A 15106-nucleotide genomic window follows, 5' to 3' on the forward strand; every position below is an offset into this window, starting at 1 on the left:
TTTAACTGACATCATCAAGTACTCCATTAGCTAGCAATTAGAACACAGATTCTTTCTAAACTTGCATTGAAGAGTCAGCAGGGCAGATGACATTTGAGGGCATAAAACAAATTTTAACTAAATTAAAGTGACATATATAGTAGCAAGACTGTTCATAGATCACAGCAGAATTCACATATTAATAATGAGGAGAAATAGCTCACGAAGGCGAGTTTTTAAAAGTTACTTACATATTTAATGTATGTGTCTCTTGTCTACATCTATCTATACATTAGAAGAGATTATCAGATCCCATGAGACTACAGCTATAAAGAGTTGTGAGCTACTATGTAGGTGTTGGGAGTTTAATCCAGGACCTCTGGAAGAACTGCCAGTGCTCTTAACCTCGGGGCCAATACGCCAGCCAATTAAATAATTATTTTTTACAAAATTATTATCTATTTCTATCTGTCTATCTTTCTATCTCTCGATCTATCTATCATCTAACTGTATCTTTGTGTGTCTATATCTCTCTATCTTGATCTCTTTGTATCTCATCTATTTATGTGACATGTGTTAGAAAAAAATCTTAAAACAAAGTCAAATACTCTGAATTAATTAGAAATATACCCTAAGAGCATTTGTGGAACTGATTGATGATAGTAATATTTAAAGGCTACTTTGGAATAGTCAGTGCCTGCGTTACATAAGAGAAACCCAAAGTCCATAATCTAAACATCTACCTAGAGAGAAAGGAGAATGGTTTATGCCATAGCCAAGTAGGTAAAAAAGATTTCCCCAAATTACAAAAGTCTATACAACTGTAAGCAATCTACAGAAAAATAATCAATGTAGACAAAGGGCTGTTCAGTGATATTTATTCACTAATTAATTGATAGACTTCTGACTACATGAACCAAGAAACGCATACACAGAACCAAGATCATCAACAGTAAAATAACAAAGCAGTAGTCTCTATCCATTCCACAAATATTAAAAGTTTATGGAAAAATACTAGAAATTATTTTGCCCTCAAAGTTGACAGATACAGCTGACAAAATTCAATCACAATTTGTGTTCACATAAAAAAGAAATCCAGTATTTAGTAGATCTGAGAGCAGTGAATTCCTTTCTCAGATAGGAAAAACATCAGCCTTGGCTTGATTTATAAGTAGCAGCAGATATTTAGGATATAGTGATGCTGATTGCATTGTTTTTCTGGGAATAGAAGTAGTGAGGAAAATTTCAAAGTCATTCTGTGGATCAGAAGGCTGAGTAGTGTGAGATTTTTTTGCTGGAGAATTTATTAGGAACTTTTATTATCTTTAACATATATAGACACAGATAGGTATAGATTAATTCTCCTAGAAATATTTATAGTTTTGTGTATTTGTACACTAATCCTACTTCATTCACTAATTTTGAGGTTTGTTATCACTTGGAGGCCAGATGGAACACACTTCAGAAACAATAATATTACTTACAGACAAGATCTCACCTTTAGAATAGGATTCTTTTTTTTTTTTTTTTTCGGAGCTGGGGACCGAACCCAGGGCCTTGCGCTTGCTAAGCAAGCGCTCTACCACTGAGCTAAATCCCCAACTAGAATAGGATTCTTTGGACAAACATCTCATTCTAGGACAGGGGCAGAAAATGTCAATAATGAATTTAGATCATCTTTTAGTAGAAAAAAAAGTGATCAAAACAACTCAAATAATAAACTCAGCCCTTTAAAAATTATTTTTATTTATTTGCATCCCAAGTGTTGCCCCCAAACTGGTCCTCCCTCCTAGAATTCTTCCCCTACCCGTTCTCCTCCCTTCACTCTGAGAGGTGGCTCTTCTCTTTCCTTGGGACATCAAGTCTATACAGGATTAGTTGCATCCTCTCCCACTGAGGCAAGACAAGGAAGTCCTCTGATAAATGCATGCCATGGGCCTTGGACCAGGCCGAATAAACAAAGTCTTTAAAATCAGGAGGATTGGTGTATGGCACGTACACTAGGCACAACCAGAAATTATTCCAGTGGCTTAAGCTGCAATAATTTGGGTAGAAAAAAAAATAAGACAGTATATTACAGTCCAGATTATAACTCAAGCACATAGATGTAAATGATGGGATGAATGGACACATGAAGAACAATAAATGAACCTGCAAATAATTCCTACTGATTTGGGGAAACAAATTGCATCCAGCAGGAAAGAGCTATAATTCTCTTGATTGACACTTTGCCCAGTAACTTCATTCCAAAGAGAACAGTGTGGGAAACTCTACCATTTTCTCCATCAGATTGTCACAGTTATCACTGGCATGGTAAGATATATTGAAAATAGGTGCCATTGATATGAAATAATGAAAAGAGAACTTTACCTATGCTGTAATTTCCCACACTCACGGCATGATCACATTCAATCACGCACGAGAAACACCTCAAATGTGAGCAAAAGGCCAAATACGAAGTATTCTCAGACGTATCTTAAAACATTCCAGATTACCCCAAACAAGGAAAATCTTACTAAATGTCACCAAAGTTGTCTAAGGAGAGTTAGTCATTGAATACAATACTAGATTCTGGAGAAAATCCTGAAGAGAAGCTGTGCTGCTATATATTTTACATCGTGACTGGAAATTAGTGTTGGAATTTGGCATAATGTCACATTTTTACCCCAGCCCTTGTCAGGTACATGAAGGGATGAGTAGTATAAATCTATGCTGGACTACAGAGCAAAACTCCATCTCCAAAAGTAACAAAAACAAGGAAAGAAAAGAATTACTGTTTGATCAATCACAGCAAATGATGATGGTCTGATAGACTAGGACAAAGACTGGATGAGTTAGGTTGGACAGCACTTGGGCTACCTAATGTTACGTCGTCTGAATCTTTGAAAAGGCATAGGTTTGATAGCCTCTTACTACCCTTTGCCTAATCCTAAAATTATTTATAAAATTATTAAGTGGTGTTGGTATGTGGAATAAAGACATGCCCATCTTCATAGATTTCTCTACAAACACAAACTTGAAACCTTTTTATGTATAAAGCTTATTTAGTTGGGCTTACAGGAAAAAAAAAAAAAACAGAACATGTAAATTCCCATGAAAATATCCTGTGTCTTTTCAACTTTCATTTCTTAAAAATAAGTTTAAAGCAAAGCATAACTAGAAAATCCAGAAACTTAGATTCATCAAGTTGTATTATAAAAATAAAATATTACCATTTATTGTGTGGCTTCAGGTTTTAGGTCATTGGCAACTTTTTTTTTTAACCATACAAAGATATATTGAAAACCTCGAATAATTTCAGTACTGTACATGTGACAAAACTGTATTTTTTAGAAATTTTATATGTTTCAGATTATCAAACATAATACACATCTGCAAACGAGTTAATTATTTCACTCTAATGCCTTCACTCTATGATCCATTTATCATAAAATGTTAGCTTTACGCTGCTTCGATGCCATTATCTATGGGAAAGAATTCAGAAATAAGAAATGCAGTGCTTAATGGAACATAATCGTGTATGCCGTGAAGCATGGCAGCGTTTCAAGCTCTAAAGAATAATTCCCCAGTGTTGCAGCAACAGAAGGAAGCTGCTTCAGATAGGTAAATACAAATGCTTTCCTACTTCCTTTGTTCCTGAATCACATCGCCAACCTCCAAAATAGCGCCGATAGTAAAACTCAAATTATTCCTCAGTTGTAGAAAAGGAAAATTGGATTTTGAAAAGAAAAAAAATGTCTGAAACAAACACAAGTCATAGGACTTCCCTGCCATAGAGGAAACAAAGATCCTAATCTTAGAGGCAAAATCCTGACTTGTATATAAATGCTTTGTTTATCCTATTTAAACTCTTCAAAGCTGAGGTATCATGGGTACTCCAAACAGCTATCCAGTATGGCGGTGGAAGCCTCCTGTTCAGCCAGGTGCTCCCTTGTGAGTGGCTGAACAAGCCATCTGCAGCGACTGTCTTTAAGTCCTTTGTAGTAAGTGGATCCTCTGAATGAAAATGTACTCATAAACAGGGCGCCGAGGGAAAAAAAAATAAAACAAGGCCGGGTTAGGATCTGAAACATGACATTCCTTAGAGAGGCTGAATATATATTAAACTGATCTGTGATTTAATTCCTCGCCAATCCACCTGGAGCCACGGTACCAGTCTTCTTCCTTGGATGTCCTAATTGATACTGCATCTCCCTTGGCAACCACTGAAAGATATGAAAAATACATTTATAAGCAAGCTCTAGACAACTACAGTGATCAGCTTCCTCCTTACGTACTCATTCCGTTCGACCTAAGTGCTGGCTTTTCATTCTTTTGGTTATAAGAGATACTTGTTCAATGTCCTGACTACAAACTGTTTTTTTTTTTTTTTTTAATTCCTTGTCACTACTACCTGATATATGTCTACCATCAATCAAAAGGGGGATGGGGTGTCTATCATACAGTTTGTTTTCTACGTTTATTTGTCTGAAACACATGTGATACTTTTTTATTAAGTTTATTATAGGCACTTGCTCAATATCAGAGAAGAAATTTAGGTGGCTATGCAAAAGTAGGATATCCTGTTGTGAGGGAAGTATTTAACCTCGTACTGAAATAAGTGTCTCAAATAGTGGGAGCAATAGCACACAACAGGGCTGGAGAGGTGGCTCAGTGGTTAAGAGCACTGAGTGCTCTTCCAGAGGTCCTGAGTTCAAATCCCAGCAACCACATGGTGGCTCACAACCATCTGTAATGAGATCTGATGCCCTCTTCTAGTGTGTCTGAAGACAGCTACAGTGCACTTAATAAATAAATAAATCTTAAAAAAAAATAACACACAACAGATGTGAGATTAGATATTAGATTCCAGAGATTACTCGGCATCCTTGAAAATGTTGTAGGTGGAACAAAATACTAGGTTAATATCACTGGGAAATAATATTAGGCAAATGACATATGATAACAAATGGTGAACATCACCTAGATTGATTGATGAAGTTCTTTTTTTTTCCAAGAGATGAAGACCATAGGATAGTGAGATTAAGATAGTCAAGTCGTAAGATAATCAACTGGGAAAGAGCACCTACCACTATGCCTGACGACCTAAGTTGGATTTCTGAGGCCCGTGTGGTAGGAATGACTTCTCACTTTCACACATGTTCTATGTGTACGCGTGCACATGTTTGCTGGTTCGTAAGATCCAGATCGTCTTCTGTCTCTCTTTTCTGGGTCGTGAGACTACAGATTTCCACATCTATCATCAGACTGTTGCATAGTTTCCAGGACTCCACAGCAGGCTTTGTTTGCACAGCAATCACCTTACTGACTAAACTGTCTGCCCAGCCTCCCACTTTCTGCCTTTTATTGCCTTTCCTTTTAGTTATCTTGTATGATTTAATTTATATGATTCAAATTTCTCACTTTTAGCGTATCTCTTATACTTCTAAAAATTTTTCTCTTGGTTGTCCATGGAGGTGCAGTATGACTTTACAATGAATATAAATCTGCTTTCAGGTGGAGAGATGTTAGCTAGCAGTTAGTAGATGTTCATTAAAATAGAGGATTGCTAATTCTTCTTATCTGTCCCATAAACTAAAATCAAAGAATACATTGTTGTTATAATTTTGTAAACCAGTATCTGTTAAATCAATTAAGAATAAGAAGAGTAAAATGTTGTTTTCATCCATCTATTTCCTTAATGTAGATTCAAATGTTCTTCCTATACGTAAACTCAAATATCTACTGTACATCTTTTTTGTTTGTTTCTCCACATTGTTATTGGCTATTTTATGTATTTACATTTCAGATGTTATCACCTTTTCCAGTTTCTCCTCCAGAACCACCCTCCCACTGCCTCTTCCCTTGCTTCTGTGAGGTGCTCCCCATCCCACTCACCCACCCCCACCTCACTGCCCTGGCATTTCCTTACACTGGGGAAATAGAGCCTTCACAGGACCAAGGGCTTCTCTTCCTGTTGTTGCCAGACAATGCCATCTTCTGCTACATATGTAGCTGGAGCCATGGATCCATGTTGGTTGGTGGTTTAGTTCCTGGGAGCTCTGGGGTTCTGGTTGGATAATAATGTTATTCGTCTAACTGGATTGCAAACCCCTTCAGCTCCTTCAGTCCGTTTTTTAGCTCCTCCATTGGGGTCACCCTGCTCAGTCCAATATTTGGCTGTAAGCCTCTGACTATATTTGTCAGGCTCTGGCATAGCCTCTCGGGAGACAGCTACAACAGGCCCCTGCCAGCAAGCACTTTTTGGCAATCTAAAATAGTGTCTGGATTTGGTGTTTGTATATGGGATAGATCTACAGGTAGGGCAGTCTCTGGACAGACTTTCCTTCAGTCTCCACTACACACTTTGTCCCTTATTTCCTTTAGATAGGAGCCCTTTTAGGTTAAGAATTTGGAGATGAATGGGTGGTCCTTTCCCTCAATCAGGGGTCTTACTTAACCTCTGGATATGGTCTCTACAGGTTCTCCCTCCCCTTTGTTGGGCATTTCAGCTAATCTCATCCCTGTTGAGTCCTGGGAGTCTCTTGCTTTCCTGACACCTGGTCTTTCCTGGTGGCTATTGCCAGTTCCTCATCTCCACTGATATCCATCTTTGTTCAAATTCCTGACCCTCTGTATATCATCCCTATTTCCTTCTATACCTGATCTGGCTTCCCTTTCCCCCCTCCACCTCCTCTTTTCTTCCCATGTCCCTCCCATCCTCTTCTTCCTGTGAGTATTTTGTTCCTCCTTCTTTTTTTTTTTTTTTTTTTTTTCGGGGCTGGGGACCGAACCCAGGGCCTTGCGCTTCCTAGGCAAGCGCTCTACCACTGAGCTAAATCCCCAACCCCTTGTTCCTCCTTCTAAGAAGGACTGTAGCATCCTCATTTTGGCTTTTCTTCTTCTTGAGTATCATATGGTCTGGGGAATTGTATCTTGGGTATTCCAATCATTTGGGCTAATATCCACTTATCAGTGAGTGCATACCATGTGTGTTCTTCTGTGACTAGGTTACCTGATTCAGGATATTTTCTAGGTCCATCCATTTGCCTAAGAATTTCATGAAGTCATTGCTTTTAATAGCTGAGTAGTACTCCATTGTGCAAATGTTCCACATTTTCTATATCCATTCCTCTGTTAAAGGACATCTGGGTTCTTTCCAGCTTCTGCTATTATAAATAAGGCTGCTATGAACATAATGGAGCATGTGTCCTTGTTATATCCTGGTGCATCTTTTGGGTATATGCCTAAGAGTGGTATAGCTGAGTCTTCAGGTAGTTCAATGTCCAATTTTTTGACGAACCATCAGACTAATTTTCAGAGGGATTGTACAAGCTTGCAGTCCCACCAACAATGGAGGGGTGTTCCACTTTCTCCACATTCTTGCCAACATCTGCTGTCACCTGATCCTAACCATTCTATCTGGTGTGAGGTGGAATCTCAGGGTTGTTTTGATTTGCATTTCCCTAATGAGACTAAGGATGTTGAACATTTCTTTAGGTGCTTCATGGCCATTTGATTTTCTTCAGTTGAGATTTTTTTTGTTTAGCTCTGTACTCCAATTTTTTTTTAATAGGGTTATTTGGTTCTCTGGATTTTTCTTATCTTTAAAGTTTTTCATTTCCTGGAACGGCCAGTCTACTTGAAGCATACTCTCATGTCTCCCAAGTCTTGGAAAATATTCATTTCTTCCTCATTCATAACGTATAATTTCACTGCAGACAGTATTTTTTTTTGCTGAAAATTTTTACTAGAGTTTATCTCAGTCATTTCTTCTCATGCTTGTCTGGTTTATAAAGCAAAGCCTGTTATAATTCTTAGATGTGTTTCTGTGTAAACAAGGCCCCTTTGAACATTTTCTTTTCAACATTTTTTCATTCCTTTTTCTGAAACTTTAATGGCATACAATTACATGTTTTCCCCCCCTGTGGTGTTTTTAAATTTACTCTGCTTTTTATTCTCTGAAGTTCTTAGAAATGTAGGTTAGTGTCTAGAATTATTTGTGGTTAATTCTTTAAGTATCTCACATTATCTTTTCTTCTGATATGCTCCTGATGTGGATACTACATATTTTATTCTTCTTCTTTGGTTCTTGAAAAATTTGCATTTAAATTATTTTCTTCTTTTTTTTTCCTGTTATCATTGCATCTACAATGTTCCTGAAGCTGTGTACATCCTTCTTTTTTTTTTTTTTTAATTAACTTGAGTATTTCTTATATATATTTCGAGTGTTATTCCCTTTCCCGGTTTCCGGGCAAACATCCCCTTCTCCCCTCCCCTACTTTATGGGTGTTCCCCTCCCCACCCTCCCCCCATTGCCACCCTCCCCCCAACAGTCTAGTTCACTGGGGGTTCAGTCTTAGCAGGACCCAGGGCTTCCCCTTCCACTGGTGCTCTTACTAGGATATTCATTGCTACCTATGAGGTCAGAGTCCAGGGTCAGTCCATGTATAGTCTTTAGGTAGTGGCTTAGTCCCTGGAAGCTCTGGTTGCTTGGCATTGTTGTACATATGGGGTCTCGAGCCCCTTCAAGCTCTTCGAGTTCTTTCTCTGATTTCTTCAACGGGGGTCCTATTCTCAGTTCAGTGGTTTGCTGCTGGCATACGCCTCTGTATTTGTTGAATTCTGGCTTGTGTACATCCTTCTATGAGGACCATTGTGTGCTTCTTGTTTCTATAACCTTTTTGATTTATAATCACATGATGTACATCATTTGCTATATATATATATATATATATATATATATATATATACAGAAAAATGATGTATTTATGTTAAATATATACATATAGATATTTATTCTATATTCTATATATTTATATACATTCTAATTTTAATGTTACATGTCTCAGCTCTATAACTTACAACTCTTTTATAGTTTCAAGCTTATATTCTCTTTGTGGTTCTTAGTTACCCTATGTCTTCAAACTCATTTTGATCTTTCAGCTTTTTGATGATTTTCTTTTGTAGGCTGAACATGTGAACCTAGGCTAAATGAAGTGAGACAAACTGGTTCCAACTATCAGTATTTTTATTTCTCAAAGGGTTTAGAAAGTGTTTCTTGTTTTAACTTTTGGTTTCTACGATTCATAAAGAAATTTATTTATAAGGTGAGACAGCACATGTTCATAGTCTCAGCATGTGGAGTATTCACTCCTCCTGAGTTTCTGCTCGGCTGAGCTGTTCTTCTGCGTATTCACTGGTGTGAAGGTCATCTTCTCTGTCTCCTGTTTGTCTTAGAGCGCCCTCCTTATTAGGGAGTTCCCATGATACTTCTAGATCCTGGTTGTACTTACAGCAAGCCTCTGTCTCAGATACTAGCATCCCTGTTTCATAGATCATTCACTTTTCTACAGATGAGAACTCAGCTGGGTGTGGCATGGTTCTTTTCTACCAAGCCTGCTTATTTCTTAAAAAAAAAAAAAAAATCTTGTAGGTAGGAATTATTCTGGGAATATATGAAATCGTCTTTCCTCCTCCTCCTCCTCCTCCTCCTTTTCCTCCTCCTCTTCATCCTCCTCCTCTTCCTCCTCCTCCTCCTCTTCCTCCTCCTCCTCCTCCTCCTCCTCCTCCTCTTCCTCCTCCTCCTCCTCCTCCTCCTCCTCCTCCTCCACCTCCTCCATCTCCTCCACCTCCTACTTCTCCTCTTCTCCTCCTCCTTTTTCTCCTCTTTTCTTTTCTCTTTTGACTCTTGGAAAAACAAAAAAATTTTAACTGTTCTTTGGAATGAGGAATTGCTTGATCTTACAGACCCAACCTCAAAATAAATAAATAAATAAATAAATAAATAAATAAATAAATAAATAAATAAATATTAAAATCTAAGGGTTCTTCAGGTTTTTTTAGAGAATTTTAGTGATTTCTATTTTGAAGGCTTGTGGATTTCTGTGTATTTGCTTTTCTTTGTCAGATGGGGGCAAGAATGAGGACTTCTAAACTCAACATGTGGTAGTCTGAAATACAACAGCTACTCAGTTTCTGAAGTATTTCTGACTCTACCCTCCGCATGGTCCTCATCTTTTTAGAGTAATGTGCTGAGTATCTTCTTAGAAGTAAATTTAATGAAGAAATATGTCTAGATATTAGGCATGTTTAGCTCTTTCCCACTCAATTTCTACATTTGTCAAAATACCTATTCAGATAAGGATAATATGCTTGAAATACCATGGACAATAAACAAGATTAAGTGATGTGCTTGTTCTAAAGCATATAAACCAACAAAACAGAAAATGAGTGCAAGATTTCTACCTCTCTCTCTGGACTTTTATTTGTAATGCATCATAATAGTTACTTTTTAAGCTCTGGGAACTAAGGCTCCCTGTTTTTAGGGAGTAACTCTCCCTCTCAGGTAGCTAATTCCTATAGATAATGGACAACATGGAACACACTGACACTATGGAGACACTGATCCTTCACAGTGAACTCTTATTCTCTTATTCTCTCTTTTTCTTTTCTTTCTTTCTTTCTTTCTTTCTTTCTTTCTTTCTTTCTTTCTTTCTTTCTTTCTTTCTTTTTTTTTTCGGAGCTGAGGACCAAACCCAGGACCTTGAGCTTGCTAGGCAAGCGCTCTACCACTGAGCTAAATCCCCAACCCCTCTTATTCTCTTTTTATCTAAATCTATTGTACCAATTTAGTACTTTTCTTACCTGAATCTCTCCAAGGGTAGCTATCGAGCCTCCCAGTGAAAATTCTGTATCTCACAGCTTTTGAAATTACCCAAGCTTTCTCACTACATTCTGTGACTTTACAATTCTTTCCCACAGAAGCCTCCATGTTTCTCTGACCATCCTGTCCCCTAAGATTTGCTTGTACTCTTCTGTGTCTCTAGTCTGTGCAACACGGAACATCTTCATCTAGTGAACTCTAAGGACTTTATTTTCACTGTGAAACTGATCTATCTATATGAGTAAGCATACCCATACCCCATGGCAGTTAAAACACTCCCTTCTGATAAACTTCAGTAACTGAAAGAATGGAATTTCTCCCTAGAGGAGCAGAGAAAAATAATATCTTTTAGATTTTCTCTTTTTAATATTGATGCAGTTTTGATTGTTTAGATTCTTGTATGCATAAGACATGAAGAGAGATCACAGGACATTTCATATGTTGATTCTCTCCTCCAACTTTAGTTTTAAGAAAGGGACTCTTGCCTTTGTCATTGTGACTCACATGGGGACTCTCCCATTGCAGTTTTCCTGTCATAGATTACAATATTTTCACTTGTGTTCTTGATAACTCTGGTCATCAGGCTTAGGCTTCAAGAGTTGATTCCCCTGAGCCATCTACTTGACTCACCCCATTTTAATTACATAACTTAGAAATGACAGTTGTTTCATGAAGTAACATTTGCAGAAAGTTTTCCTTCTTTCTTTTTGAACCTATCCAATAAATGCTGTATTATGGAGAAATAAGCAAGTCAACTAAACCAATCGGGTTTATTTTTATGTGCTACGTATGAAATCATACACTGAACAGACAATGGGATACATTCTATACATCTCTATCCCTTATTATTTGTGTTGTAATTCAGGCAAATTTTTTAAAGTGTATTGAGTTCTCAAAAGTGTGTAATTTGTAAGGTGCATAAAAGTTAAAAAAATGTATTGTACCTTGCTGCATAATAAAAGAGTATCTCTTAAATGAAATATTTAATGAGTTTTAAAAGTATGGCTAGGAATGTGTTTAAGAATTGCATTTGGTATGGGAGAAAAAAAAACTGTAACAGCTTTTAATTTAGAAAATGATCAAATTAAAAATTATATAAAACTGCCAACTCTAGCAGGAATAATTATAGTAATAATTACACTGTGCTGAAGATATTAACTTGGAAATATAATGGAATTACTATTTCTGTCATCTCTCAGATCGTGAGTTCAACAGCTCTGGAGCTCCAGTCCCAGAAGGATGAACGTCTTTTCCTGCAGGAGCCACTCTGGAGCTCTGAGTTGCTTCCATCCGGATCTCTGCTGGTTTCTCCTCCACATTAACCTCTCATCACTCCTTTACCTCCTCACACCTAAAAGTGGGTTTCATGTTGTTAGCCATTTATAGAAAGAACTTTGTTGTCTCAAATCCATGTGTTCAGATGCAATACTGAAATATGAAATAAAGGTTCTTACCAGAATGTTTAGATAGCCAGGATGAAGAATGTAGGATTTTATAAGTTCTACAACTACCTATTTTGAAGAATGAAAATCCGAAGCTACCTGAGTGCCCAGTGTTATGTATTTTGAAGGAAATGCACACCTGAAGTATTTCCAACATGCCCCCCATCTCTCTCTCTGCCCGTCTCTCACACATATATTTGTACACACATTCCCCCACATTAATGCACACACACACACACACACACACACACACACACAGGTATACACACATTCACTCACATTAACATCCTCATACATACACATGTATACACACTTTCACATACACAAGCAAACACATGCTAAGTTATATTACACTCAGAGACATACACATATACACTTATGAAATTCTAGTGATATTCATAGATATTAAATATATTGAATTTTAAGTAAAGTGATACAGTTATCTGAATACAACTATATATATATATATATATATATATATATATATATATATATATATAACTTAAACTGTTCAGGACCATCACCTAATTTCCTTTGTGTAAGACATATATGGATTATGTATGAAATTGGACCATTTTTGTTTGACAAAATGTCATTATTCAAATAGAAAATTAAAAATACATAGGTTAACAGGAAGTGAAACCATTTTAATATTGTGATATAACATTGCAATGTGCAAACCTTATTAATAAACAGTATGATTAAGTTACAAATATTTTTCAAAACATAAATCTCATAACGGTTTAAGTGAGTGTACAATTTTATGGGAATCACATTATAGTTCCCCCTGATGCCATGCAGCCTGCACGACTGTGGTTGGACGTATTCATTAATGCAAGACATGAACTAAGATGGGGAGAGTGTAGATTGACTTCTTAATGGTGAAGCCTGTCTTCTTTCTGGATCTCTTTACTGTGGATTCAAATAAAGAAACAGGCAAAGCAGCAGTTTTAAATCTGTGAGACAAAGATCTAGTCATCGCGCAACTGTGAATGGACTTTGGTTCCCTTGGATGCACTGGATATATGAGTTATGAGTCTCACAATATAACAGCATCCGACATAGCTCCTGTCAGGAGCTTGTAAGACTGAAAAGAGTCCTTCAACAATAGCTATGCTGTATTTTTAAAACCATCTTATAAGTCAGAGAGTTTGCATAAAGATTTCTTCATGTATCTTTAATTTTGGTTGATCCACTCCCGACACTCTCCTTTTGCCAATTCCCCCATCACACTTAAACCTTTAATCCTCGGTATTTCTTCCTCTCACGTCATGTTGTCTGTGGTCTACTCTCAGGAAGTACTGAGGGTCAATTATTCTGAAGAAAGGAGTATCACTCTCGGTTAGAGACAAGCTGCTGTCAGGTTGCTTAAGTCGCATACCCAACAGTATATGGGCAACACCTAACTGGGCTCATGGTTATAAATAACAATTTTTTTAAAAGGAGACACGAAATTGAGTGGGAGATGAACTTTGGTGGATAGAACTTACCAAATCCTCAATGTTCAAACATTTTTCTTTCAAAATTATCCTGGTAAAAATAAGATATCAAAAATAGTTCTATCATGTAGCTATTGGTGTTTGTATAGCTAAAATTATAAGTAGGAAACAGTATTGCTATTTAGAGTTTCACAGCTAAGTTTGAAAGAGAAAGAATAATTTGAAATAATATATTTTGAAATGTTATTATGACGTGAGTTTCCATTATTATAGACTCATCAATAGCTTCAATTCTGTGTGTTAATCAGGCACTATACCTCTTTGGATTTGTGAAAACACAACAAACTTGCTGTTTTGTATTATTCTGCCTAAGTAGCTGAACTGATGCTTCTCATCGACTGTCTCCAAATTAAATCATCTATAAAATGACTACAGTAAGATGGACATAACTGTAGATATCTTCACCTAGTGTCCTACTTCAATGAACATGAGTTAAGGAGTGCTATCAAGACTATGGGAATATGAAGTTATATTATTATATATCTTCGTATTCTGTTATGCAGCAGACTTTGTGTCACTTCCAGGAGATGTAATGATACAGCCAGTAAAATTAATGGTTATTTTGTTCGCATGAAAAATTTACTTGTATTTTATGAAAAGTATAATAACCATAGTGACTGAAATTATTTTTTTAAAGATTTATTTATTTTATATAAATACACCATAGCTGTCTTCAAACACACCAGAAGAGGTCATCCGATCTCATTACAGATGGTTGTGAACCACCATGTGGCTGCTGGGATTTGAACTCAGGACGTCTGGAAGAGCAGTCAGTGCTCTTAATCACTGAGCCATCTCTCCAGCCATGACTGAAATTCTTAAAACAATACTTCCTGATAAATATTCTTCTACTCTCTTTTATTTGTTTTGCAGAGTGCTAGTGATGATTGACAGACAGCTCATACTCAATGACTGACTGGACAAGAACATGATGTTTTGACAAGGAAAATTAAAGTTTTAATTTGTTTTGTTCATATCACTGGATAAAGAAGTTCAGGAATGTCTGGATTTGTGGAGAAAAGACTTCAATAGCAGATACAGACAGGAAGACAAGTCAGATCAGTTGCCAGAAAGATGGAGAAGAAAGAAAAAGAAAGGACAGTCCAAGTACAATCCAAAATGAGCCACTGATGCTAGAGAAGTAGAAAGCAGCATAAAACTTTCAGTTCATTATGTTTAAATGTAACCACCTTTATGTATATTAATAAGGGTGGTGGTATAGTCATAAGGTAAATGACCTCTTTTAGTCTCCCAAATAACAGTAAACTAGATCTCACATTTAGGGCATTCCTTCCCATATTTTTCCAGAGGAGTCTGTAAACTAGGAGCGTTACCTTGACATTACAGCTCTTGTGACATAATGAAGCTAAGGTCTATTAAGATCAGATCTTTTACAGACTGCTTCTGTTATGCACAGCATGACACCTCTCTTAACTTCTTCCTTTCCTAATATAACAGGAAGACCTTAGCTGTGCCTTCAGCATTTAACATGAAGAGCGTGTTTTCAAGTAGCATGGGATATGACTGCAGTCTCTTGGCTA

General features: G+C 36.9%; 1 pseudogene; it reads left to right on the plus strand.

Moving 5' to 3' along the window:
• The first annotated feature begins 3511 nt into the window (after positions 1 to 3511).
• Positions 3512 to 15106, plus strand: part of LOC116912042 — a 143478-nt pseudogene continuing 131883 nt past the window's right edge.

Source organism: Rattus rattus, chromosome 11 (assembly GCF_011064425.1).
Source record: "Rattus rattus isolate New Zealand chromosome 11, Rrattus_CSIRO_v1, whole genome shotgun sequence".
NCBI classification, from domain to species: Eukaryota; Metazoa; Chordata; class Mammalia; order Rodentia; family Muridae; genus Rattus; species Rattus rattus.